We start from the raw sequence: 25,767 nt of genomic DNA, 5'->3' as shown, positions 1-25,767 counted from the left end.
AGGCAGACATCACTAATGAAGTCCGAGAACGCAGTCCTTCTGAGCGGAGCGCCACAGCCAGCCAGCCAGGGCTACTCTATCCAGGCTGGCATCTCCAGTGAAGCTGTTTGCCAGTCGTGGAGAGCAAATCGTTGCAAATCAACCGTGAGGTGCCTAAGGGAGAATCAAGGCCCAGGGAGGTTGACTTGCCGAAGACTTGAGGGGTAAGTGCATCTATGAACCTACAGACAGCTTTGGGATGGTGTTTTGGCTGGGTTCTTATGTTCGGAACATACTGAACAGGTCCGACTCAGGGCCAAGATGGGCCCTTCGTGTGTTTCAAAGGCATCACTTTTTTCTTCTGCCCGCCTCGCAGGAGGCCTTTGACTTTGTCATCTCCCAGAGGTCTCTGTGTGAGTTCCTTTGTCTGGCTGCCTCCCCTCTCGGGTGACCATGGCAGAGACCCCAACAGGGATTCTGCTTGTCCCTGTGGAAGGAGATCCGTGGCCATGTCCCTCCCTGAGGCCTGGGGCTGAGCCCGCTGCTTGGAACACGTATTTGGGGCCAGGAGCCCCCGGAGGTACCATCCTTTCTTTAGAAGCAAGCTCGTTTCCCATCTCAGAGGTGCCCCAGGCAGCGGAGTGAGGACAGAGAGTTATTCTGTGGGGAGGGGAGGGGCCTGGGGAGTCTGTGCTGCATCAGGAAGCTTAGGTGAGTGGCTCGGAGCTCTCCCGCCCTCCTTCCCCGCTCCTTCCAGTGTTGGGTCCTGTGCAGGCACGTGGCCGGGGAAGGAAGGGCGGGCGTGCCAAATGGGGCCTGAGCTGAATTCAGGTGTGGGGTGGTGAGTGGGCAGTGTGATGTTTGGCACGGGCTCCCGAGGGCAGCAGGCCCGGTTGAGACACCAGCTCTGTATCGTGGGTGGGGTGGGGACTGGACTTAGGGGCAGAGGCCTGCTTGCTGGGGGCCAGGACAGGGTGGGTGGAGGTACCACGGGAGAGGCGAAGGTCCTCTCTGGTCTCTGGACCTCTCTCATCCCCTTCTCTAATTTTATTCTTTCCATTTTGCTTAAGAAATTGATGTAATGAAGACGTTATGTGGCCCAGTAGGCCAGACCCCAAGTGTGACCTCCAAACCTCAGATCCAGATAACCCTCCCCCACTGCGCAGGCATGTCCCAACGGCCAGGTACCCCTGCTTGTGAATTCTGGGCGTCTCACACAGGCCCTTTCCTCCGACCTGGTTATGCCGTTTAACAAATTCATTTGGGGGCGAGCTCGGAGATGAGGTTCAGAGGAGAGAAAGAATTGTCTTTTCTTCTTAACTGTCCCCGGGACGCCTCGAGCAGGCTTGAAGGATTCTCACTAATCTAATCCCTGTCAGAAAAGGAACGATAAAACAATTCAGGCTTCAGAAGTCAAATCCCCTTCCTGCACTCACACTACGTCTATTTCTCTCCCGTACCATTTTCCCTCCTCTGTGATGAAGCCGAGGTTCAGCTTCTCTGTAAGGGTTTCAGTGGATAAGGATTTCGTATTTCACTCTTCCATTTTTCATATTTAAATTTGCTTTACTCTCCGATTTGCCTTTCCAATGACCCTTGAAGAATTGGCATATTTTAAGGAGGGGGAAGAGATCTCATTATAGGAAATGAGAAAAATGGGGCAGAGTTTTAAAACTTTTAATGACTAAAACACAGTGTTCCAAGTCGGTATTGCACTGGGGTTGAAGTCACCGTTTGCTTACAAGTCTTTGGGTCTAAACGGAGTTGATGACATCTGTTTAATTTTAGATGTCTGGAATACATTCTGAAAATAATGAAATCCAAATGTATGACCAAATTAGAGAACAATTTTATCTGCGACAAAGAAGTTTTTAAAACAAGAGCAAACATCTCGACCAAACAAAACTTTAAAAGACCTATCAAACCTTTGGTCATCTTGCCTCGACTTTTCCCAGTGGGTCTCCACGGTTGAGAGAAACTTGTGTGTGAACCAGACGTTATTATGTAATTTTATACCCATTTTCCTGTCCTTTCTCTGGGCGTGCGCTCTGCTCTGTGCTGTCAGCCATGGAGAGACCATATTTAGGGAAGAGAGGAGCGTTTGCAGCAAAGCTTCATTGACGAAGCAAAGGGTACTTGTCGCAAATACTTGGGGGGCCACTTGTCACCTGTTATGTAATAAGCTCAATAGCTTGGGCAGGGCCCCAGGGAAAAACTACAAAGTGCAAAGGCCGTGCTGATGCGGCAGGGGGCTACCCCGGGCATCGGGAGAGAGAAGGAGTACTTCTGACTCTCACACGCCTGGTGTGACCGGGGCAAGTCCCCGACCCTTTCTGGGCCTGGCTTTTTCCATTTGTATGAGGAGCTCAGGGATTCTGGGAGGCTTGTCGGGGTTGGCCTCTCTCCAGGAAGGTTGTATTGTGGTGAGGGTCCCCTACGACTGGGATGTGCACTGAACAATTCCTCCCACCCTCCCTAAAAGCCCAGCATCTAGTATGATGTGGAGATTCTGTGTGGGTCTCTTTGTTGTCCTCATCCCCGGGAGTCCTATGAGGGTGGTGTTGGCTGACCAACATTCTGTGGAGTCCGCTCCATGCTGCCAGGGGACCCAACGTCTGGCCATCTCCTCCATCCTGGGCGAGGCTCTCAGTTAAAGACAAGAAGTAAATTATGGTCAGAGTTTTGCCTGATATCTTAAAACATTTGGTTGCTTGGCAAGGTAATTCTGCCCTTCCTGGGTGTTTGCACCTTCCAAATATTTGTAGACTCTTACCTCCATGCCTTGTCCCACCCCTCCAATGTCAGCTCAGGTCTCTCCCTGAGAACCAGCCCCTTCTCTGTTGAGTTCCCCCCAGTCCCCTTGCCCAAGGCCATCTGGCCAGGTCAGCTTCCTGAACCATAGTCCCATGTACCATTGTCTGTGCATTTCCCACATGGGTTAGGCTTGTCTGCTGGACATCTCAGAGATGGAAGAAGGCTTCCCAAGGGCTTGCCCTTGACCGGTGACCACAGGCATACCTGGAAATGGGGGTTATCTGCCTGTGCTGCCCAGGCTCAAGTGCCTGGCGTAAAGCTCGGGCTTGGTGACGCTTCCGAGCCAGACTGGCCTCTGCAGAAATGAACAGGTGGAGGTGCTGGCTGCTACGGATAGGTGACAGATGGATGGACAATGCTGAGGTGAGCCCGGGCCCGCCCAGAACTCTGGGGTCTGTACACTTTGTCCATCGGCCGCTTCCTTGCACTCTCTGGCCCATTCTCAGGACTCTGTTTTGCGGCTGATGCCCCAACTAGTTGGGAGGCGTCATTAGCTGTGCTCTTGGCGGTGGTGGAGGATGACCTGATGGTGGTGATATTTGGCAGGTATATTTGGATACATTGGTGGGGATTCCAGAGGCTCCATTGTCCAGGAACGTGGACTCTTAACCTCAAAGACAATGGGCTGAGGTCAACAAGATGAGAGGCGTAGGAGCGGGGGACAGAGTGACACCTCCAACAGCAGGTAGTTGGTGAGGAGCTGTGGGTCTCTAGGGACCTGGAGTGGGGGTTTGGTTGAGGTGTGAGAGGTGGTGGGTGGAGAGCACAGAGCACTGGCGTGGGAGGCGACACGGCCCCCACTTCTGATGCTCCGTGTGACCTTGGGCCATCCAGAAAACCTGCTGGGCCTCGGTTCAAAATCTGTGAGATGTGAAGGCTGGTACCAGCCTGATAGGATCATGGGAAGCCCACATCACAAAACGGAATCGAAAACGACTGTAAAGATGGCATTTTGTGGAGTCTAGACAAGAATGAGGAATTTGAATTTTTGTTGGTACTAATAGAGATGCCAAAGGAGTATTGATGATAATAAGTCCATCCCTATTTTTTTTTTTTTTAAGCCACTCAGGACAGAGAGGTTGAAAGAACAAGGAAACAGGAGTCAGATTATTGGATTTCCAGGTTTCTTGTCCCTCACTCTCTGTGTGGCCCCGGGGCCGAGTTCTACATGTCTTTGGGTATTAATGTCCCGGTGTGCATGGAGGGGGCTGTAGTCCTCACTCTCTTTTCCTCCCTGGGCTGCTTAGAGGCTGGGGTGTGGGCAGGGTGCTGGCGACGTGAGCAAGTGCTCTTGCGGCCTGGAGACACCATGGGTTGGGCTGGTGTTGACGGCGTAGGTTGCTGGGAAGGGCACTCGGGCCAGGACGTCTTGGTGCAACTCCGAGGACCAACGCATACCCTACGGATTAGCCTGAGCTGGACGTTTCCCTGTGGCCCAGGTAACGAGGCTGCAGAGCTCGGTCCCTACATTTTTGTCTGGCTGTGAGGGGCTGAGTGGACCATAAGTTTGTCGGTGTGGCCGTCATTAGAACTCAGCCCTTGCAGGTATTAAGTGTGGCTTAATGTTTTAACTACGGCACAATAAGTTTGCAGCATCAGGGCTGTGTCTAGCTACTTGGTAGACTGAAGGCATACAGTCACATTCAGCCAGATACATATCAGAAGGGACTCCTGGGCACCAGGCTTGGTGCTGGGCTTTTACAACTTTCTAATTTTTTAATAGCTTTCGTTTTAATAGAGCAGTTTTAGGTTCACAGCAAAATTGAGGGGGAGGTAAAGAGAGTTTCCATTTACTCCCCCGACCACAGTAGCACATGTGTTATCACTGATTAACCTGCGTTGACACATCATGATCGCCCAGAGTCTGTAGTTTATGTCGGGGTCCACTCTTATTGCTGTACCTTGTATGGGTTTGGAGAAATGTTTAATGATATGTATCTACCATGATGGTATCAGACAGAGTCGTTTCACTGCCTTAAAGATCCTCTGTGCTCCACCCGTTCATCCCTCCCTTCCCCCACCCCCTGGCAACCACTGATCTTTTCACTGTCTTCAGAGAGGTGAAGAGACCTGCTCAGGTCCCTCGGCCATAAGTGGGGAGCCAGGATTTGAGCCCTGGCTGTCTTCCTGCAGAGCTGGCGCTCCAGAGCGCAGGGCTGCCTCCTCGGCATTTCGCCCTCAGGCCAGGGCAGGCGTGGCCCAGGGCAGCCTGGGCAGTGGGGAGGTGGGAGTGGTGGCTGAGGCTCTGGGGGGTAAAGACAGCCACTGTGATTCCCACTCCCCTTCGCCCCCACCCCTGAGCTCTGACATAATCAGGACACTGATCTTCAACATGTGGACAGTGGGCCTTGTGAGAAAGGCCAGGGTGTTGGGGGAGGTTGGGTGGGTGACAGGAGGAGGGCTGAAGAGATGGGATGACACAGTCACTCACGTCATGGTGACTGAGCATCAAGGCTGAGCCAGGTTCTGTGCTGGATGCTGGGGGCACAGCAGAAAGCATGACAGATGAGGTCCCTGTCTCCTGGGGCTCCCACTCTGGTGAGAGACACAGGTAGCACACATATATTAATGACCAAGGAAATTGTCGGGGGTGACAAGTATACCGTAAAGCATTAAAAATGGTTGATGTGAGGGGCAACTCTTTTAAACTGGGTGGTCAGGGACGGCTTCCCCAAGGAGGTGACCGTTTGGCTGAGATCTGCATGACAAGGGATCAGCTGTGAGAATATCAGGGGAAAGCATTACAGGCAGATGAAACTGCAAGTGCAAAGGCCCTGGGGTTGAACAAGACTGGTGTGTTGAAGATGCAGAATGGACAATACAGCTGGATGTAGGAATCCAGAAGGGAGTGCTAAAGGATGAAATGGGTGAGATAGGGTTCAGATCCTATGCGGCTGTATGGGGCAGTGTCTAGGAGTTTGGATATGATTCCAAGTACAGTGGGAAGCTAGAGTGGTGGTGGTGGTGGTGATGACTTGATTGGATTTATGTTTTAAAAAGATCCCTTTGACCACTGAATGGACAGTGGATTGTAGGGAGCAGAGGTGAAGATGGGAGGTCAGTTAGGCTAGTGCAGGAGTCCGGGTGCAAAATGGTGATGGCGTAGGCTGGCGGGGCACGGTGAGGCTGGAGAGACGCGGGTGGCTCCAGGTATGTGCTGGGGGTATAGTCGAGAGGATTTTCTGATGGATTGGCACTCCGTCCACAGAGTTGCTCAAGCCAAGAGTTACGCCTAACTTCCCTCTTTGCCTCAGCCCCACAGCCGTTTGCTGAGGTGGGGGAGGAGCAGAGGAAGAACAGGTTTGGGGGAGTGGGAATCAGTACAGTTTGGGACCTGTTAAGTTTGAGAGGCCTCTCAGACATATAAGCGATGACATCGAGTTTGCCGTCAGGCGTGCGGCGCTGAGGGGAGGGGCGGGGCTGGACATGGACATTTTGGCATCATGGGTGTAGAATTCAGCGCCACAGGACTGGATGAGCTGGTGGGTGGAGAGAGAGAAGAGAAGGGGGCTCAGAGACTAGGGACAGGGCAGTCGTGGATGCGGGAGGCACCAGCCAGGGCGATGGGGAAGGTACAGCCAGACGGGTGGGAGGGGAAGGCTGCTGAGGGTGGCCTTTGACCACCCGAGCTGTTGGTGATCTGGTGAGAGCCAGTCCACCGGGGAGCTGCGGGAGGAGACAGCTCTATCCGATTCCCCCCCAGCTCTCGAGGTGTTTTGCCATAAAATGGGCAGCAGTGAAACGGGGTGGCACCTTGAGAGGGATGTGGGGGTCAAGGCAGGGTTTTCTGAGACATAGGAAAAAATAGAGCACATATGTATGCTGATGTGAAAGATGCAGGAGGAAGCAGAAGTTTAATGATCCCGAGAGAGGGGCCATCGGCAGGAGCAATGTCTTTGGGAGGGTTCAGGAGGTGCGACTTGGTGTTGAAGGCAGGAGCTGGCCTTGAATAGGAGCAGGGATGCTTTCTTCATGCCCAGTCGCTGGAGGGAAGGCAGGGAGGGTGGATTTGGTGGAAGGATCCCTATGGTTCTGTGACCCCTAGATGTCTGTCCCCAGACCAGACCTCTCTCCCGATCCTTCTGCCTTATCTGACTCCTAAGGTCTCCAGCCACGTGCCTCTGAGCATACTCGTCCTTTCTTACCTTTGCGCCCCATTTTATCCACTTCCACTGTCTTCTGTGCTTCAGCCCATTCTTCCCCAGCCTACCTCTTAGACGCTTCCTCCAGGGAGTCTTCCCAGATTACCTCAGCTGCTGGGGCCCTGATGATCCAGAACCTAGACAGACCCCTGGTTACTAGGCCTCCAGGACCAGTGGGAGGGATGCTGCGTTGTCAGATCTCTTGTGCCATTGTCCTTAAGTCCTCTGTGGCTAGGGAGCACGCCGTTACTTTGTGGAGTGAGAGAGGAGAAATTGAGGGCTTGGGTCCTGAGGTCTCACTGACCTGGGTTCAAGTCAGAGGTCCTTACTGGTTCTCTGACCTCTGGCAGCTTTTTTTTTAGCCTCTCTGAGCCTTGGTTTCCTCATCTGTAAAATAAGATTAATAACAGGACTTATCCCACTGGCGTTTGGTGAGGGTTAAATGAGATAATGTACATAAAACTGTGCCTGGCGTGTTACCGACACTCAGTTAATATCATCATGATCATCGTTATTCATATATTATTTTTTCCCTACCATTTCTTCAGTGGGACCTTAGGGAAGTCACCTGACCTTTCCACGCTTCAGTTTCTTTATCTGAAAACCAGGGATCCTAGCGGCACCCTCCTGAGAGGGCTGCTGTGTTTAATGAGGTGAAGTGTGCAAAGAGTTGAATACAAGAGTTGGCACGTAGTAGGTGTTTAAGAAGAGGGACTTGCTGCTGGTGATGATGCTGGCAATGATGCTGATGATCACTGTGCCTTCCTGTTTCCCGGGACTGTGCAGCTGGTTGCCTGGGCGGGTTGGTGGGGGGTGCCTCCAGCTCTGCCAGGCATTGGCAAAGGTGCCCCCCACCTCACCCTGCTCCTCCCAGGCTCAGCTCTTCACGTGTTCCTTCTTACACTTTCCCACGAGCCCATTCATCTCTGGCTGTAAGGTTACAAGGCTTTGAAAATGGATTTTAAAAATTATACTCTTCTGTCCCTTTACATTTCATTTTAAATCCCCCTAGTGCCTAAACGAAGCTCAGGCTATTTTGGGCCTCTTGGAGAAGTGAGGCTGACAGTGCCTTCTGAAATTTATATAAAAACATAGCAATGCACATGGACCCAAATATATACCTGTATAATTAAGAATAAAAATCATAATCCCCTAAGCGGACTGTGTTAGTGAGCATCAGGTTTAATAGGGGATTAGGAGGAGGAATTAAAGTTGCCCAAGGGGTACACGGAGAGACTTCAAACACCTCTCAGAAAACCAACTAACGCGGTATTCAGAAATCATTCTCCAAGGGCGGCAGAGGGGTCCCTCGGGCTTCCCTGCTTTCTTTCGAAATGTATTTTTAACACTTGTATAAATAGTTTGCGCCTGTGGCACGGGGCTTCCTGTGCTCCCTTCATTAGCTGGTGTCTCTGGAAGAAGAATCCGGCTCATTATCTGGGCATTTGGACCTTCCTGGCGGCGGCTGTTGCTGCTGGGCCCGGCCTGGGACCACTCTTTTCTCTCTCCTGTTGCCTGGTGGGGTGGAACCCATTGGTGTGTGCCTCGGCCTGTTTCCACATCTACCCACTCAAGCCTGGCTCCTGCGAGGTGGCCTCCATTCCTAGAGAACGGGACTCCTCAGGCAGAGGGCGGTGGCCTGGAGGTTGGAGGCTGGACATACCTCAGGCTTATCTGAGAAGCTGGCAGAATTGGCCTTCAGCGCCCAGTCTCTTCTGGCCCCTTGGTTTGTTTCCCGTTCCCCTCTCCTCAGGCGCATCTGCAGTAGAATTCCTGGCCTCTGCAGGTACAGAGTTTCCCATCACTGGAGGTATTCAAGCAGTGTCCGGGCCTAGGTTTTGAGGGGAGCTGTGCCCACCCGTGGAGTGGACCTGAATGGGCATTAAAGTTCCTCGTAAACCTGAGATTCTGTGATTTACGCTTTACAAATGGAGTCTGAGCTGGGCCATGCTGAACCTTTACAGTCACGAGGATCCCTGTGATGGAAGATGCAACACCTGGCTCCAGTCACCATCAGTGACCGCTGTTCTGCTGTCCTTGCCTGGGGCAAAGGAGAGGGCTTCCTATTCTCTCCGAAGGTTCCAGGCTTACACGCAATCATAGGGCTACCTCTACAGAGTTGATCCTGCAGGGACTCGGGACAAATTGTGTCTCTCTGGGGACCCTTTTAAAGCTCCCTTTCTTCCTGTGTAGAATGGGGGTAATAAATTATCATAGATCCAACTTATTAAGCTCTTATTATGTGCCTGAAGCCCCTGATTGCTTATAACCACTCAGGAGGCAGGACTATTATCGCTCCCACCTTGCAGAGGAGGAAACCGAGGCCCACGGAGTTGAACTCACTCGCCCAAGGCCACAGCTAGTAAGTGATGAGTGATAACATCTGATAACCATGTGCTGGGGATCTGCTGAGCTCTTCACGGGGAAGTGGGGGTGACCCCTCGACCTACCCTGAGTTCTGCCGGGAAACCAGGAGGGCACAGCCCGGCCTGGCTCTTGACCTCCTGGGAAGGCTCCGTGAGAGGAGCGCCTCACGACTTGGTCAGTGCCCTGTCCAAGGCTGGCAGGGCACAAGCGGTGAGCGTGGCATTGCCTTTCCCACCGAGAGAAGAGCTGGCCAACCAGTGGCATCCAGGCTGGGTGGTGGGTGTGCCGTCTTCTCGAAGTTTTCCTCACCTTTGCAAACGGGCTGGCGGCTGGAGGTGAGCCCCGAGGCTGATTCACCCTGAGTTCACATGAGGCCGCTTGCCCGCTTCGTATCTCTGCTTCCCGCCACTGTTGGGCAGGTGCCTGTGAGGAAGAAGGAGGGAACTTCCTTATCCTGAGGAAGGGGGTCGTAGAAAGGGAGGGAGCGCTTATTTCCCTGATCTGTGGGTAAGGACACAGAGAGGACCTGGCAGCTTCCGCACTCATTCACGTAACACCGCTTCTCACTGGACCTGTGCGTAAACCTCCCCGACGCCCCCAGGCTGCCTGCCCTGCTCTCAAAGGGGGCTTTGGTCTTATGTCACAGAACCATGGTCCCCAGCAGTGGGCTGCTGGTAGGGAACAGGACCACTCAGCTGAGCTCACTGGTCTGGCTGCACCAAGGAGGTTGAACCTTGAAGCACGGGAGAATCTCTATTGGCAGAGCCGGGGGCGAGAGTGGTTTGAGCAAACCCCTGGACCATGAGTGGTGCTGAGCTTGCAGCACACGTGCTCTTGTTTCTTGCTTGTCACTGTGCTGCTACCTGCCTTTTCTTGGTCAGGGGACAGAGGAGGGCAAACGACTCGCCCAAGGTCATACAACTGGATCTGAAGTTAGGACGGAAGCATGCCCTTGAGCTCTCCCCTTGAGCAGCTGGGGGAAAGCGTGACCTATGGAAGGACCTGGTGGGTTTGATGAACAGCTGGAGGGAGAGGGTGGAAGGGAGGAGGTGGCAGAACGTGAGGCTGGGGTTGATGGTGGTGATGGAGAAAGCCCAGCATGTCAAAGGCCTCATTTAGTAGTTTGCTCATAAGCATTTAACAACCAGCTCTCCAGGAAGAAGAAGAAGAAGAAAAAAAGCCCTGATGTGAAGTGTTTGCCCATTTCCATGGTGTAAGTATTTCCACCAGGGCCCACTTCAAGTTACCCATGTGATGGCGCTAAGTTCTTCTGAGGCAGCGTGAGCTGTCTTCAGCATTCTCACGGCTCATCTCTGTGGCTCTGGTGTTTGGGGTTTATTCAGGAGACAGAGATCGTAGGACAACAGGTGACTTCTCAGGGTTGGCTCATGTTGGGAAAAGAGGCTGGAGAACATGGCCAATTAGGAAGCCACTGCTGACCCTTGCAGGCTGGAGGCGGCAGGGCTCGGGGCAGGCGGGGGGGGGGGGGGGGGGGGGGGGGGGGGGGGGGGGTGGGGTCCTTGAAAGGGAAGGGCCAGATGCCATCATATTCAGCGAAGCAAACGTCTTTCCCTCTGTTGGAAAACGCATGGGTCTCTTGCTCTAAAAATTCATGTGTCAGTGGGAGGCTTCTGGAGGCAGTGAGACCTCAATGCCCCCATCTCCGCGTTCCCCTCCCAGGTCAGACTGGGCCTTGAGCCGTTTCACATGGGAGTGCTCGGCTTCCTTTTGTGCGTTCACTTTGTACAGCAACGACATATATTCCCCCAAGAAATGACCTGGGGATTTTCATTTGGGAAAAAAAAGATTTCCTTGAAAATAAACCCAGTTGGGGAGTTCAGGGCAGAAGGGCACATCAGTGTTTTGCTCAGCTGTGACAGAGGCCTGCTGAGCCGCTGGGATATCTTTGGGACTGGGGAGAGTTCAGAGAGGGCCTCCTGCCCTGACCCCATGTGGGCAAGGGGACCAAGGCCAGAGGAGTGTGGCCGGACAGACTGAGAGCAGGGCTGGTGCAGAATCAGCCCCCAGAGCTTCCCGAGGGGAGATGGTTGGGCTGAACTTTGAAGTGTGGGCAGGATCTGGAAGCATCAGCGTCTCTAGGTGGGAGGCTGAGGGTGTCTACGTGGCCCTCATTTGCTCAGAGCTGTTCCCAGCCCCTCCCCTGCTGGCTCCACCGGCAGGAGGCTGGAGGGCTGGAGGAAGGGAGAGAAGAGGGCACTCCTTCCCGTCTCTCTCCCGCAGCACCCGCCTCCCCCGGGGCTCCAGCTCTCACTCGTTGGCCTCTCTCCCCATGGTCTTGGCTCCCTCAGCAGGAGAAGGCCCTTATGTGAGTGTAGCTTCTGCTGGACGGCCTGGTTTCTGGGCTCTCGAAGCACCTCCTCTAGCCTTTCCTCCAGTCCTAGGGTGGAGATTGCCCTCCTCTTGCTAACGCTGATGACCTCTGCATCGCCTGTCTTTCCCCTGCTTGTCTTTGCAGCTTCTCCAACTGTGTAACCGCATCACTGTGATGCCCTCCTGGGCCTGAGCTCTGGGCTCTGTTTTCCCAACCGGATCCTGACTGATCCAGCCTGCCTCTTGGGGTGGGAAGGGGTGGGGGGCAGGAGAGGCCTCCTGGGAGTAGGGGGGCTGGGGTCTTGAGCCAGATCTGATGCCTCTGCCCCCCTGGCCCCCAGACCCCTGAGGCTTTGGCGACTTCTGAAGCTGACTCCTGCCATCCCAGCAGGGCTGCCTTTAGAGACCAGGAACTTGGCTGACGCAGTGACCCATTATCTTGCGGTTCCTCTGTTCGTGTGGTTGGAACTGGCCCCTTGAGACTCTGCCAGCACCCACATGCTGACTGGGTGCCTTTCCCTCCGCCAGGCCCTTCTCCCTCACCCTGCCCTGACCTGCCCAGGGTAGAGGGCCCACTGACCTCTGGCCCAGGCCTCCCATTCTGTAGCTTCTTGGAAGCCTGTATCTGAGTGGGTAGAAAGGGTGAGGCCAGGATTCTGTCTTGTGAAGAGGAAACACTCACCCAGGGTGACGCACCAGGGACAGGAGGTCTCAGCTCTGAGACACTTCCAGGCCACGAGTGTGACCACCAGGCTTCTAGGAGCAAAGCTGGGAAGTCATCAGTCTAGTCCCAGCTTCTGTTTTGTGTGTGAAGAAGCAGCAGCCGGACAGGAGCAAGGACTCTCCCAGAGTCTCTCTGAGCCAGTGGTGGAGCCGGCGCTCAGGCTGTGGTCCCCATCCGGCACCCAGTGGGCCCTGTCTCCAGGCCCTCAGTGGCTTTGGGAAGCACAGTGGGACGGGCCGGAAGAAGGTGTGTGGTGAAAGCAGTGGCCCATGTGCAGGCAGAAGAGGCCTCAGGCAGGCCAGGGCCGCGGCGGTGCTCATTGCCCAGGAGCCCCTGCACCCAGCAGCCCACACGGAGGTCAGCAGAGGCCTCTCCAGGGCCGAGGTGCGCCTGGCCACCGTTCTCCAGGTGCAGGGTGTGCGTGTGTGGCTCCCTGCCCTGGGAGCGGGTGCAGCCGCAGAGAAATCCCCAAGTACCTGCCAGCAGGACTGTGCCAGGTTGCACAAGAGCTGTGTGGCAGTGGTTGTGCTTGTGTGACTTTGTACAGAACTGGGGGGGCTGCGCCTTTCGTGGGTGAGGGATGACTCAGCAGTGCCCGGCCCCTCAGGGGAGTTGCCAGGGGAGACCAGGACGGCAGGACCACCCTGAGGGTGGAGACAGTGTGTGCAGAGCCCTGCGGGAACCCGGCGGTCGGGAGTGGAGGGTGCCCTCTGCCCAGGCCGCTGACCGGCTCGTGCACCTATGCGCTGAAAACACGCACCACCTGAAAGGTGAGAGCTATGTTTTATTCGGCAGACTGTCTGAGGACTTAAGCCCAGGACACGGCATCTCAGATAACGCTGAGAAAACTGTTCCGAAGAGGCAAGGGGGGAAGCCAGGATATATAGAAGTTTTTGCAACAAGAGACCAGGTGGTCGGAACATCAAAGGATTACTGTCAATAAAAGAAAACCAGGCATCTCAAGTTAAGGAAGTTAGCGCTTTTCTCTGTATGGGAAGAGGCAAGAGTCTGGGCTCACTGCATTCATTCCTTTGATCTGCACCTCAGCTATCTGGGGCCTGTATCCCCTGTCTTCTCTTCCTCAGTGCCCTCCAAGCTCATCGTCTGGCTGGAAGGTAATGGCTCGATGGCTACAACATCCTTTGTGTACTGATACGGCGGCAGTACTTTCGTTCTCACACCCACCAAGTCCCCTCCCACACCCAGCCCTCGCTCTGCGGCTGCCTGACCAGCACGTGGGCCTCCCCTGGCTGACGAGCTCCCCTCACGCTCGGGCAGACCCCCAGCTCTGGGCAGCAGCCGCGGGTCTGCACGCATTTGAAGTCGGGGCCCTTAGAGGCAGGCCACGCCAGGAGCTCAGTGGGTAGTCCCATTTGGGTGGGAGATAGTATGTGTGTGTGAGAGAGCCCCGAAAAAGATGTCTAGAGAGCAGAGGTCGCTGCCTTGTCACACGAGGCCTTCAGTGACTGGTCTGCCTGGACTTCAGTGTGTGAAAACACAGAACCATGGAAGGCTTTGGGGCAGGTGGGCGCTGATGCCAGAGAAGTGCTTCAGGAAGGTAGGGAGGGAGCGCGTGGGTGGAGCTAGAGCAGGGTGGGCAGCCAGGGTTGAGACCACACAGTTTGTAACACAAGCACTGAAGTGGGCAGGTTTGGGGCGGTGGCCACAGAGGGGGAGCCAGGCTCGGTCAGCCTCGCTCAGCTGGTCCCCAAGGTCTGAAAAGGCACTGCTTTCCCTATGGCAGAAGGGTTGGGGGTCAGGAATGTGAGGTGGCAGTGGAGAGCACCCTACCACACCCTGACTGACACCGTGGACAAGTTACTTAATGAGCCATGAAGTTACTAAGTTATTCACTTATTAAGCAAACTGAGACTCCCAACATGCTAGTTGGAACCGATCCATACATCCTAGCATTGTTGAGAGGACTGAATGTATGCAGGAGGCCTGGCGTGCCACCTGCTGCTTACCTGGAAAGTGCTGGGTCCCTGGAGGCAGAGGGAGGGTGACTGATCCCCACGCTAGTTGATGATTTCTCCCAAAGGCCAGATCCAACACCCCAGCATACGGCCTTCCAAGGTCCCTTCCTTCACCACCTCTGTGAGGCACCCTCGGGTCAAGGTAGGGTCACTGCCAAGGCCCCTCCCCACTCAAGGCACCTTCACCTCTCACTGCGCCCATGACTTGGACGAGGCAGGAACCAGCCTGCCCTTTTTACCCACTGAGATCGCTGGAGGGTCATGGCCCGAGATGCCCCATCTCCAACCACGGGGCTGGACCCAGGATGGGTTTCCCTTGGCCTCCTGGCTTGGGGAGCCGGTGAGGAAATGTGCCATGGGGTGGGTGGCCTGACCAGGCTGCTTCCACCTGTCACTTCTAAATCCCCCTTCCTTTAATGACGCTTATTGTAAGAAGTGTCTCAGAGAAAGCCTTTTGAAGTGAAGAGATGGGAAAGGAACGTTGCCATTAACTGAAACGTGTTTCTGGGAGGGCCCTGGTTTCTCTCCCATCAAGCGTGGGCCTAGGTTGGTGGGGGGCCTGGACAAGCCCCTCTTCCTCTTGGGACCCCAGTCTCCTTTCTCGGGTCCTTGAGCCGAAAGTGTGGGCACGCTGGGGGCCACTAGAACATGGAAGAGCACAGAAGCCTCCCTGCAGTCAGGTGAGGGGAAGGTGGGCTCGGAGGCAAGGCTTGGGGGCCGCTGGAAGGGGCGCTCCCTCCCTGGGAGGTGGGCAGTGCTGCCGCCGGCTAAGGAACTGGTCCCAGGCCTCTTCCTCCCCGTGGATGCCACGCCCTGGGCTGACCTGTTCCCGGCTTGGTGGGGCTGCCGGGCCTTTGTCTCTGTAGGTTCCTGGCTTCATCCTCACGCCTGGGCGGTGAGCAGAGATGACTGACACAGAGCAGTGCTTTCTTGGCAAACAGGGCACTCCCTCCTGTTGGAGACTGGGTAGGAGGCTGCATTTGCCTGGGTCGAGGCTGTGTGTGTGAGAGAGAGAGAGACACCATCAGGAGGGTGAGGGCCTGGTCCTCAGGTCACTGGGACAAGAAGCCTGAGGCCTTGGAGAGCATCTGCAAGAACTGCTTCCTCCAGCACGGGAAGGAACAGGCTGAGGAGAGGTTTTCCTCCCTGGATGTTTGCTGCGCGGAAGCCCATCCTCAGCGTCTGAAGAGACTGAGGGGCCGTGTAAGGCATGAATAAGGAGAGTTGTTTTTGCTCTAGGCTGATGCCCCGGGGAGCTGAGTCTTAAGAGAAGCTGCTGAGTCCCACGGTTGTGCCGGGGGCTTGCGTGCTGGCAGGAGACTGGATAAGGTGACCTCCTGCTCAGCTGCACCTGCTCTCTGACCTCGGGGGTAGCTGGTCTTGGCTAGCACCCACCCTGAGGACAGGTGCCAGGCCACAGTGAGCATTTGGGCAGGGTGCCAGGGCCCAGTCCCATTGCAGAAGGGCTCCCCCTGCAGGCAGCCCCCCACCGTGCAGCCCAGGGCTTAGAGGTCCCGCATCAAAGAGAATCATGGTGCTCTTGTCCATACTGACAGGGGAAACAAAACCCAGACTGGAGAGAACTTATGTTCTCAAGTATAAGTTTTTCCGCCATAAAATTTTAATTAAACCTTTGGCACCCATTATGTCTTCATCCCTGGAAAGCCCTTGCAGATGCCAGTATTACAGAACCATTTCAAAACATGTGTGGATCCAGTGAGCTGATTTGCAGTTCCACACGGGCCCTGCCAGGACGGGAACTTTAATAGTTTTCTGGTGGCCCGATGGTTGCATTTCCGACTGGTAAGATTGTGCTTAATCCCTGGGCTGGAATTCAGTGCATCAGTGCTCCGCTGTGTCTCCTGGGGGGCCTCGGTGACAAGTGCCAAGGTCCTTGAATAGGTAAAGAGATCAGTGGCTCAGGGCTCTGCTTTGTAATTCTCAAAGGTCTGCATTTCCATTTTGATGACAATCCTTGGAATTCATATGCTCTTATCTATTTTATCTTGGTACCCACCTTGTAACCTGGTATTGCTGGATGATTTAAGAAACATTCGCATGTCTTCCTGATGGGGTTGGTGTATTTGATTGCTCACGTTTGCTCCAAGAGAAAGTGAAATATAGCCTCAGTCCACTGTCTAGAGGAAGCTTAGTTCGGTTGCGTTAGAGAAAAGTGAGGGCAGAACAAGGCACGTGCCAGTAGGCCACGCCAGTGGCCAAGATACCTGTTTGCTGGTGGCCAGGGTCACTTTCATAGGACAAACAGATCCCAGATTGACGTGCGGCAACCAGTTAGAGTGTGTTGGCAGCAGCTGTGCTGGGAAAAAATACGTGAGGAAGAGATAGCTCGAATTAGGATGAGAAGATTAAGAGTTTATTTAAGGCAGACTTTAGTACGACCATAAGGCTGATGTGGTGTCAAGTGAACAGGATACCGCTACAGAGTCATCGCGTGATCCCTCGTTAAGTTGGTGCTGCAGGCCTGTGTGTAGGGCTTTGGTTTTGTTTGAAAGCTGCTTATCCTTGTAAACAAAGCCTTAAGGTTATTAATGCCACTTTGTTTGCACGCATCTGTTTGCAAGCATTTACTCTCTGTGTTGGTATTAATTACATCAAAATACAGAAACAGAACTGGCTCGAGGCCCTATCTTTCTACTATTAAAACCCATTCTTGGCAATTGAACTCGAGCAGAACATATCATCTAATTTTGTCGGTTTTGTTTGGATTTAATTTCCAAGTTCGCCTTGGCTTTTTACGCGTTCAAGATTGCTAAGTGTGAGGAGTGGCTAGCTACAGTTTTGCTTCTCTGTGTGCGTGCGTTCATTTACTAGTACATCGATTGAGCTCCTGCTGTGCAAGACGCATGTCCTAGGCACTGAGGATGCAGCAGTGAACACATGAGATCCCGGTCCTCACAGAGTTTACAACCTAGAGAGGGAAAGAGACCAAAAACAAAACAAAACCAAAACCCCACAAACAAATGAGTAAATATGTAAGATGAGTAAATAACATTATTAGGTGGAGATACAGAAAAATTTGGGTGAGGGGACAGAGCTGATGAAGAGTGACCTTAGATAGGACGGTCGGGACAGGCGTCTCTGAAGCGGTGACATTACTCAGAGCCCTGAGCGAAGCGTGCTGGTCGGGAGAAGAGAGCTCTAACTTAGGGAGCAGCAAAGACCCCTGAAATGGGGACATGGCCAGTGTGTGTTGTATAATATTATTTTAATCGTGATATGAATAAAACTTTGACATTCCTCAACACATGATGAGACTGGGTCCTGGGGTTTGGGGGTCTGCAGTGAGAAGTTGGGCAGCCTCTCAGCCTCCTGGGGGTGAGGAGACCCACAAGGACCCACAGACTCACAAGGACCCCTGACTCACAGAGGAGCAGCCCTTGGGAGCAAAAGGGCTCCCTCAGGCTTGCTAGCTTGGGAAGTGGGTACACCCCCTTGAGCTGAAGGAGAGCAGAGGAGCTGCTGGCACCCCGGCCCCGTGTCCTGTCCACCCCTCCCTGCCCCCAACCCGACGACTCGGTGATCCAGAGCTGCGTCACAGTCACCTAGGGGGCTTGTTAAAACACACACTGCTGAGCTCCACCCCCGGATTTCTGATTGAGGAGGCCTGGGGTGGGGCCTGAGAATGCATTTCATCCAAGTTCCCAGGTGATGCTGCTGCTTCTGCCGGTCCAGGGACCACACCTTGAGAACCACTGAGAGCAAACCGAAAACCGCGCTGGGATCTGTCCAGAGTGACTAGAGAGGGAACGAGGACTGAGCCTTCAGGAACTGACCTGCCTGGGCTGCACACAGATGGTCCCCTGGCTCAGTGGGCCCTGCTGCAGAGTTACAACTGTGATTCTGGGGCCCCCAGGGACATGACCAGGTCAGATGTGTCCCTTGCTGAACGCTGGTGCACGTGTGGGACGGACATTGCCCGTGCACCAGCACATCCACACCGGCTGCTGTGGCCATGACAGTCAGGAGCTTCCCGGGTCAGGTCCTGCAGCTGAGCGGCGGGCGGCGGGGGCACAGCCCTGGCCCAGGGCCCTGGGCAGCCAGCGCTCAGAAAATGCCAGCGGATGCTGAGTAGTGCCGGCACTGATGTCACCGCCTAGAGATTCTCGTCTCTGCCCCGTGGTTCCAGGGTCCGGCAGCTCGTCTGCCCTCTTCTCCCCTCCCTGAGTTTAGTCTCGTCTCCCAGCGCAGCTGTGTGTGAGGGTCCTCTCCCAAAGGTTTGGTGCTTTGGAAATGGGAGGTGGTGTTACTGAGGGTCCCCCGCCCCTGGCTCTATTCTCCTCTCTGGTACAGCCATGGGCGTGGGTTTGAGCGTCGAGGGAGAACGGAGGCTGCGGGCTGTGCTCAGCAGCCTGGAAGCGTGGCAGGAGCTGATGGGAAACAGTGGAGCCAATGGCTCTGTGCACTCAGAGAATAAATCCTGGCTTCTGAAGAAGCTGCAGAAAAATGATTATTCGCAGCTTCAATGGTCATCCTGAAGGATTTGGCGGGACTGAAACCGGGCCCATTTTCTCATCTCTGTGCACCCCGTGCTGCTGGGTCAGGGGTTGCACAGGCTTGTCCCTGAGGCAGAGAGGCCTGGGTTGGCCCCCGTCGCCCCTTGTTGCCCCTCCCACCACCCTGTGCACCGGGAAGGGATGTAGGGCCCTTCTTCCTCGGCTGCCCTCCGTGGCCAGCTGCTGCTTGTCTGTTGCTTGCCTTTTGGGCCTGCTGCCACGGATGTGAAAGGTGCGTGTGCGTGTGCAGCTGAGCTGGGATTGGGGCGTGTGTCCAGGGATGTAGCCGTGGCCCTTTCCTGTCTGGAGCGCGGCGGGACAGGGCTGCTATGGGCGCCTTGGGGAACTCAGCCTTTCCATGTCTGTTCGGTCCTTCAGAGAGCGCTGCTGAGGGCTCTGGGGAGACAGCAGCCAGCTAGATGGGGTCTGGTGTAGCTGGGCCCCTGGCACTGGGTGGCCTTGCCAGCGGTGGGCCTTGTCTGGGAACAAGGGCCCGCCTTCAGCACGTTTCCCCTGTGTGTGTGGAGAGTGGACTTAGCCCGAGCCCTAGGGAGCTGAAGGTTCCCACAGCCAGGGAGGAAGCTGCAGCTACAGACTGACGGTTCCCGGAGCTTCTGTTTGCTTTGGGTGATTTCAGGGAACAGTTGGCCAGAGCGCTGCGAGGCAGAGCTATGACCTCTCGGCCCAGCAGCCAGCAGAAGGAGTGGCTTAGCCTTCCAGAGAAGTGCAGTGTGGGTTGCCACACCCTCCCCTGGCCAAGAGTCCAGGGAGCAGAGGACCTGGCTCTGTCCCAGCTCGGCCCTGCGGACGTCTCTGCATCTCTCTTAGCCTGTTCCCTGGCTGTCAGGAGAGACTAGTCCCCCCCTTGCCTGGCTGCAGTGAAAACCCAGTGAGACTGGACCTAAAGTACCCCACCTCTGCCCACGTGCAGAGGTGGAGAATCAGACATGGAAGGAGTCTGAGCTTTTGTGGTCCCTTTTGTTGAGGTTTGGAATCTGGAAATGGATCGTCTTTGCCGGTGGTCCTCACTGATGTGGACTGTCAGGGCCTCCCCCTGTGAGCAGCGTGGCCTTGCATCGCTTGGATGTTTCCGTCTTGCTGGACTTATCGGAAGGAGCTATAAGTGAAACACTCTGCCCCAAAATGTCAAGTTCATCAGGGGGTTTCATGCCAAAGCCCCTGAAAAGTGGCAGACGTTTCTTGTTCCTTGTCTTGTTTGTAGTGGCAGCGTCTGTTGCCCATGCCTGGTGGCCCTGGTGTTTGAGCTTAGGGATGTGGTGGGGACATGGGGGTAGGGGAGGAGGAGGGAAGAAAAGGGGAGCATTGGACAGCTTATCAGGCTAGTAAGAAAAGATACTTTCGTTAGGTAAAGCATGAAATGGGAGCCCAGTTGGAAATAATAATAATGGTATGGATATAGTGTTATGAATATCGTTATTTTCCCCCAGCTTTGGCCTGATCAGGGCTTACATGCACTGGGATTTTATATATATATAATCACATATTAATATCAAGTGTTATTAATAATCTTAATTACTAAAGAGTAGCTAACTTTTACCAGAATTTTATTTGCAGATACTGCAAAGTGCTAAGCCCTGTAATATGCATTATTTCATGAAATTATCTCAAGAACCTTATGGGTAATTATCATCCCCATTTTAGAGCGAGGGAAACGGAAGCTGAGAGGTTGAACATCTTGTCCGAGGTGCGCTGAGGCAGGGCGGGGGAGCCAGCAGCTCGAGCCCCCGCCTCAGACCCTGGGTTTCCCCTAAGGATACCACTTCCTGGGTGCTAGGCTGTGCCTGGGCGTGACCGCTCGGCAGGCAGGGCAGTGCTTTCATTATACTAATGAGGAGGACAGTGGTCCAATGGCGGTCAAGGGCGAAGGTTGTGGAGCTGGACTGCCTGACTCCACATGCCCATACGACTGCTTACCAGCTGGGTGGCCTTGGGCGAATGACTGATCTGCTCCTCGGTTTACTCATCTGTGCCTCCCTCAAGAGTTGTGAGGATTAACACCGGCGAAGGGCCTAGAAGGGGGCTGTTAATATGCGTTCATCATTGTTCTGTCACTGTCCCTGTGCATGGTCCCGGGTCCACGCTTGGGGGGTGTCTCTGGGTCAGGATGGAGACTGGCATGAAACAGGTGCCCAATAAACATTCTCTGCATGAGGGAATGGAGTTTACTAGGTGGTCGGCAGGGCTCCTCTAGTCATCAGTCTTCTCTTCCAAGGATCTTCCCCACGGTTTCCTGCCTGAGACGGACCCATAAGCAGGGCTGACCCTGCCTCTCACCCATGCTGGCCAGCACGAGCTCGCTGGGTCTGCCTGGGGGGAGGGTCCTAGTGGACCCCGGGGATGGCTGGAGACACAGGCTTCTTGGAGAGGCAATTGATGGCAGATGCCAGCTCTCCAGCCTGCAGGGTGGGGCGTGTGGGAAGCCGGCTGTTCTCTGAATAGTGGGGGCTGCTCCGTGTGAGTGTGTGAGCTGCGGAGCTGGAGTCCCTGCCCGAGCCTCGTGGGAGGGGCTCAGAGGGCTGGGCGGGCCAGTGCAGGAGGCTGCAGAGCCTGTCAAGGTTAACAGATAGGCCTTGGCTCTCCCCTAGGAAGTCATTCAGTTTCTCCCCTGACTCAGGCCACATTGTTTCAAAGCATGTGGTATAAACGACTAACCACTGGGGAATTGCTTGAATTAACAAACTCATTTTTCCCGAGACCTGAGGTTGAACTTGAGTGAGGAGTTCAGGGCTCTTTCGCAGAAATCCAATAGATCAGGAGAACTCATGTTACACCATGTTTTCAACCTTGATCAAATGCACATTTTGCACGGTGGGGCCTTCTCCACGCCTGCACACTTCCAGCTGCACCGATAGCTCAGGACCGTGGCAGACCGGGGCAGTAGCTGGCACTGGGGTTGGGCCTTGGGGGAGCTGGCCTCCTGCCTGGGTTGGAAGGCGCTTCAGAAAGGTTCCTCTCTTCCTCTCTCCCTCTTCTCCTCCCAACTCCTGCCACCCCCACGCCTGCCCTTCTGAGTGCCATTACTTAAGAGGAGGCATGAAGGTTTTGCTGGAACGGTCCTGGGTTCTGGGCTGAGTCACGGGGCCCCAGCTCAGCTCTCCGGTGTGTCTTGTCTCTGCCTGTGAAGACCTGCTGGGCCTGCTTCCCCTTCAGCAGGGCGCCCGGCACAGGGGCCACTATAGATCTGCAGGGTCAAGCAGGAATCAGTCCCTCTCCCACGGCCATCCCCACCCACACAGCCCATGGCCAGGCCACATCCAAGAGCGGAAGCTCAGGGGAGGCCTGGAGATGGCTCTACAGCCTACAGGACAGAGGCCAGTCCCAGTAGGCCAGGAACTCCCCAGGGACGAAGTTTCTGTGTGCGGTATAGGACTGGAACCACAGGGGACGTGGATGGCAGAGGATGGGGAAGGTGGGGCTCAGGGAGGAGTTCACGTAAGGAGGGTAGGCTTCCTAGAGGAGGCTGGGTGGCTTGTGGAGCCCCAAGAAAGAAGAGAACAGATGAGGAACTTCCCAGAAAACAACATTGCTCCCCAGACCCTGTCCTTTGCCATCCAGATGCTGGGGATTCTGTTTTTTGTGAGGCAAGGTGTATATGGCCCAAACTGGTGGTTCTTAAACCAGGCTCAGCCGCCTGATCACCTGGGGAACTTTGTAACACTATAGACGTACAGCCCCACCCCAGACCTATCCAGTCAATTGCCCTTTGATGGGGTCTGGACATCTGCAGTTCTGAAGCTCCCCAGAGTGTTACGGTGCTGGGCCAGGGTCCAGAGACCCTTCCCCCTGCATGGGTTGCTTGTGCTCAGCCCTCTTCTTTCCTGGCTGGTGGCTATCTGGGGCTCAAGGACATTAAGCCATGGGGACACATTTGATGGAATCGCCGTGGATTTCAGTGTCCCTGTGGCCCAACTCAGCTCAGGCTGTAGGAGGGCAACTTCTGGATCACGGAGGGTAGGACTTGCGGGCCCCAGGGGTAGGAGAGGATGGCTCAGCTACTCCCCTGTGCTGGCCTCTCTCCACCTGATGGTGGAGGGCTCTCACCCTCTCCTCTGCCCCCTGGCCTCTGTCTCGCAGCTTAGGGAGAGCCGGCTTTGGGAAATGTCATGAGTTTTCAGCTACAACTGCTGCTGCACTGCAGTTCTCTTGGGATTTTGTCATTCCAAGTTCCAGGGCAGGGAATCAGTTTGGCCCAACTCCGAGGTCAAGGGTAGCCCATCGATTACTGCCTCAGGGGCAGAGGGGAGGACAGATAATACAAAACACAGTCGCCAGTGCATCAGGGGTGGGGCAGGCAGGTCATGGCCATGTCCAGTACAGTCTCTTGGTTCTGAGGCAGAATCTTCTGGGAAACTGAAGCCTGGTAGAGGCATCTCCACCAGGAGAGCTGGGTGGATAGCCTTGGCCTCCATGTGCGGGCAGGAGAACTGAGGGTTAGAGAGGGCACCCCACTAGAACATTGACACGCTGGAGTCTTCATTGTCATTTAGTCTGAGAAGAGGTCAGCGACCCCGGAGGCGGGTCCTGGGCCATCTTCTGGCCACAGGCGTGGCTCCTACCTTGTGCATTCTAGAGCCTAGGGGGCTGGGGGAGTCATAGCTGCATGGGGGTCGCTTCTCTGCCTTGGTCTCCTTGTGATGGGGAGCTTTTATCACAGACTGTCTTCATCTGACCTCCCCATGACACTGGATGAAAAGTGTTGTGTGAGCTTTTCTGGGCAGAGGGTCCGTACCTCTATGAGATTCTCCCAGGGGCCCTGGACTCAGTCATGTGTAGACCCGCTGCTTCTTGGAACTTGTTAGTTAAAACAATTTCTTGTGTCCGCAACTATGGACACGTGGCCTGGCTCTTTGTCATCAAAGACATGAGGAGGTGCCTTCAGAGTCTTTGCTGCAGGCCGGGGAGGTTGTCACCCAGGAGAGGGTGCACAGGGGCTGTGTTGTGTTCACGTGCTCCCCGCTGCTGGGTTGGCACCTGGCTCTGGAGAGCACTTGGACTTGGGTCCAGGAGCGTTTTTTCCCCTACCTCCCCCTGTTCTTCCAAAAGAGCCTCCCCTGGGGCTGGGGAGCCACGTGAGCTTCTTGGAATGTGTGCCCCCAGGGAGAAAGGACCTCCTTCCTTTTGTGCCTCTTCAGGGGTCATAGCACAGCTCAAGGTGGTTTAGCCCATGACCAGAGTGTTCCCCTTGTGGCTTCCTGTCCGGGTCAGGGCCAAGTTTCCCAGGCTTTAAGGGATTCTCTGAAAAGATCAGACCCAGCGACGAATGCCACTGCACCTTTCCGAAAGCAGCTGTCACACAAGGTATTAGTTATGTGCCCGGAGGTTCCGACAGAGACATGTCAGTGCCCGGCCGGAATGCCTGAAAACGTTCATCCCGGTGGCATGTAGGTGCTGACGGTGGGTGCTGCCACCCTCCCGCTGCCCGTGCTTCACATGGACGTGTGTGTACTATTTACGTGGCTAATAGGCTTCTTGACTGAGGGTGACGTTCACACACTCTAAAAAGTCCATTAACTGAATTTAAGCTTCTCCAAGAGGTCGTGGGGCCTAGTCTGTCTTTAGCATGTGACGTGGAGGGAATTGGAAATCCAAGGACCCCTTCTGCTGGGCCTTTACCGGGACTGGAGACAGTGAGCTTTGCTGAGTGAGTAGGTAAGTGAATGAGTGTGTGGGCTGTGTGAGACAGCGAGAGGATGGTATCTCTGGGGCCAAGCGTTTGTCTTGTAAGGCTCGTGAAAAAAATGAAGCTATTTTTAGATGAGTATTCAGCAAACAGCCTTTGATTTTGAATGCCAAGTGGCACGGTCAAAATTCTCTATGGTAACAAGACAGCTTTTTTATTTTTGAAGATCAAAGTGTTTGAAAATACTGTCCTCTGTTTTGAAATCAACTGTCCAGAAAGCATTTCTGTTTTTGTTTTTAAGCTAAAGACTTCACAGGTTGAGAGCCCACAGGCGTTTATCTTGCCCCAGTGCTACATTTCAAGCCTGAGCTGAGGATCGTATGTGCGTTCAGGCAGGGCCCTTTGGCCCATCTGCAAAGGGGACAGATCTGCTGGGTCCCTCTCCTGCCCTTGGAGAGTCACCCAGGTCCCGGAGCCACAGGCGGGCGGTAGATTTGTTTAAAGCAAGGTCTCTGCTGCTCTTCCTGGGCCACGGCAGAGTTTGAGTGACTCATACACCCCTGGTCTGGAAGCTTTCTCCAGTCACCCCCTCCCCTGGACCTCCTAGAGAGTGGCCACCCCACGCCTCTTGGGGCTCACACCTGAGAACAGTCAAACTGAGAGCTCCCAGGGACAAGCGTGGACCCCTGTTTCTGAAGCCCTTTTCTAACCCATTGCTGGACTTTTCTTACCCATTGAGTGTCTGATGCCACTGTTCCAAACAGAACAGTGTGAGGTGGTGGGAAGCCATAACATGACACTCTGGGTCCTGGGAGGCACGCGCCGTGGGAAAGATAGAAACTTCAGAACCAGAGCATCCTGAGCTTGGATCCCGGCTCTCCGCTCACTAACTGTATGAGTTTGGAAAAGTGACATGACTCCTCTGAGCCTCACTTTGCTTACCTGTCACATGGGGGTGATGATATCCGTATCTCACAGGTTGTTTAGAGAGCTTTGGGAATATGATGACCGTTGAGTGTCACACTCAGCATAGATACTGCACATGAGAGCAACGTCACAACAGCCCGGAGCTGAATCCTGGCACTGCTACTTCCATGAACCTGAAGCTCGGGGAGACCAAGTGACTTGCTGGTTTCCTCCGTAAATGGTGTGCCGTCTCCTCCCTCCCCGTGAGGACCCACGCCTCTGGTACCGGGCTGAGCCTGTCGGTGCTGATGACCGTGCAGTTGGCCCTCTCTGCTCACTGGTCAGGTCACTCAGCAGTGGGGGGACCACCCCA

General features: G+C 54.7%; 2 long non-coding RNA genes across 4 annotated transcripts in view; one reads left to right on the top strand and one right to left on the bottom strand.

The window, feature by feature from the left end:
• Positions 1-5,689: 5,689 nt before the first annotated feature.
• On the bottom strand, positions 5,690-13,237 carry LOC113615051 (uncharacterized). The gene is made up of 3 exons (XR_003430889.1): positions 12,316-13,237; positions 9,612-9,725; positions 5,690-8,715 (listed from the first exon to the last, which is right to left on the bottom strand). It is a non-coding gene; the product is annotated as an uncharacterized LOC113615051 (long non-coding RNA).
• A 357-nt stretch (positions 13,238-13,594) lies between these two features.
• Positions 13,595-25,767, top strand: part of LOC113615045 (uncharacterized) — a 114,722-nt gene continuing 102,549 nt past the window's right edge. Inside the window, exon 1 of one of the 3 annotated variants that reach the window (XR_003430886.1) lies at positions 13,595-24,517. This is a non-coding gene — a long non-coding RNA (uncharacterized LOC113615045). The remainder of the gene's footprint in view (positions 24,518-25,767) is intronic. The other 2 variants (XR_003430887.1, XR_003430881.1) reach the window with 2 other exon arrangements.

Source organism: Aethalodelphis obliquidens, unplaced genomic scaffold (genome assembly GCF_003676395.1).
Source record: "Aethalodelphis obliquidens isolate GAN/ISIS:26980383/991018 unplaced genomic scaffold, ASM367639v1 scaffold4, whole genome shotgun sequence".
Taxonomy (NCBI): Eukaryota; Metazoa; Chordata; class Mammalia; order Artiodactyla; family Delphinidae; genus Aethalodelphis; species Aethalodelphis obliquidens.
This window is presented reverse-complemented; position numbering and strand designations above follow the sequence as displayed.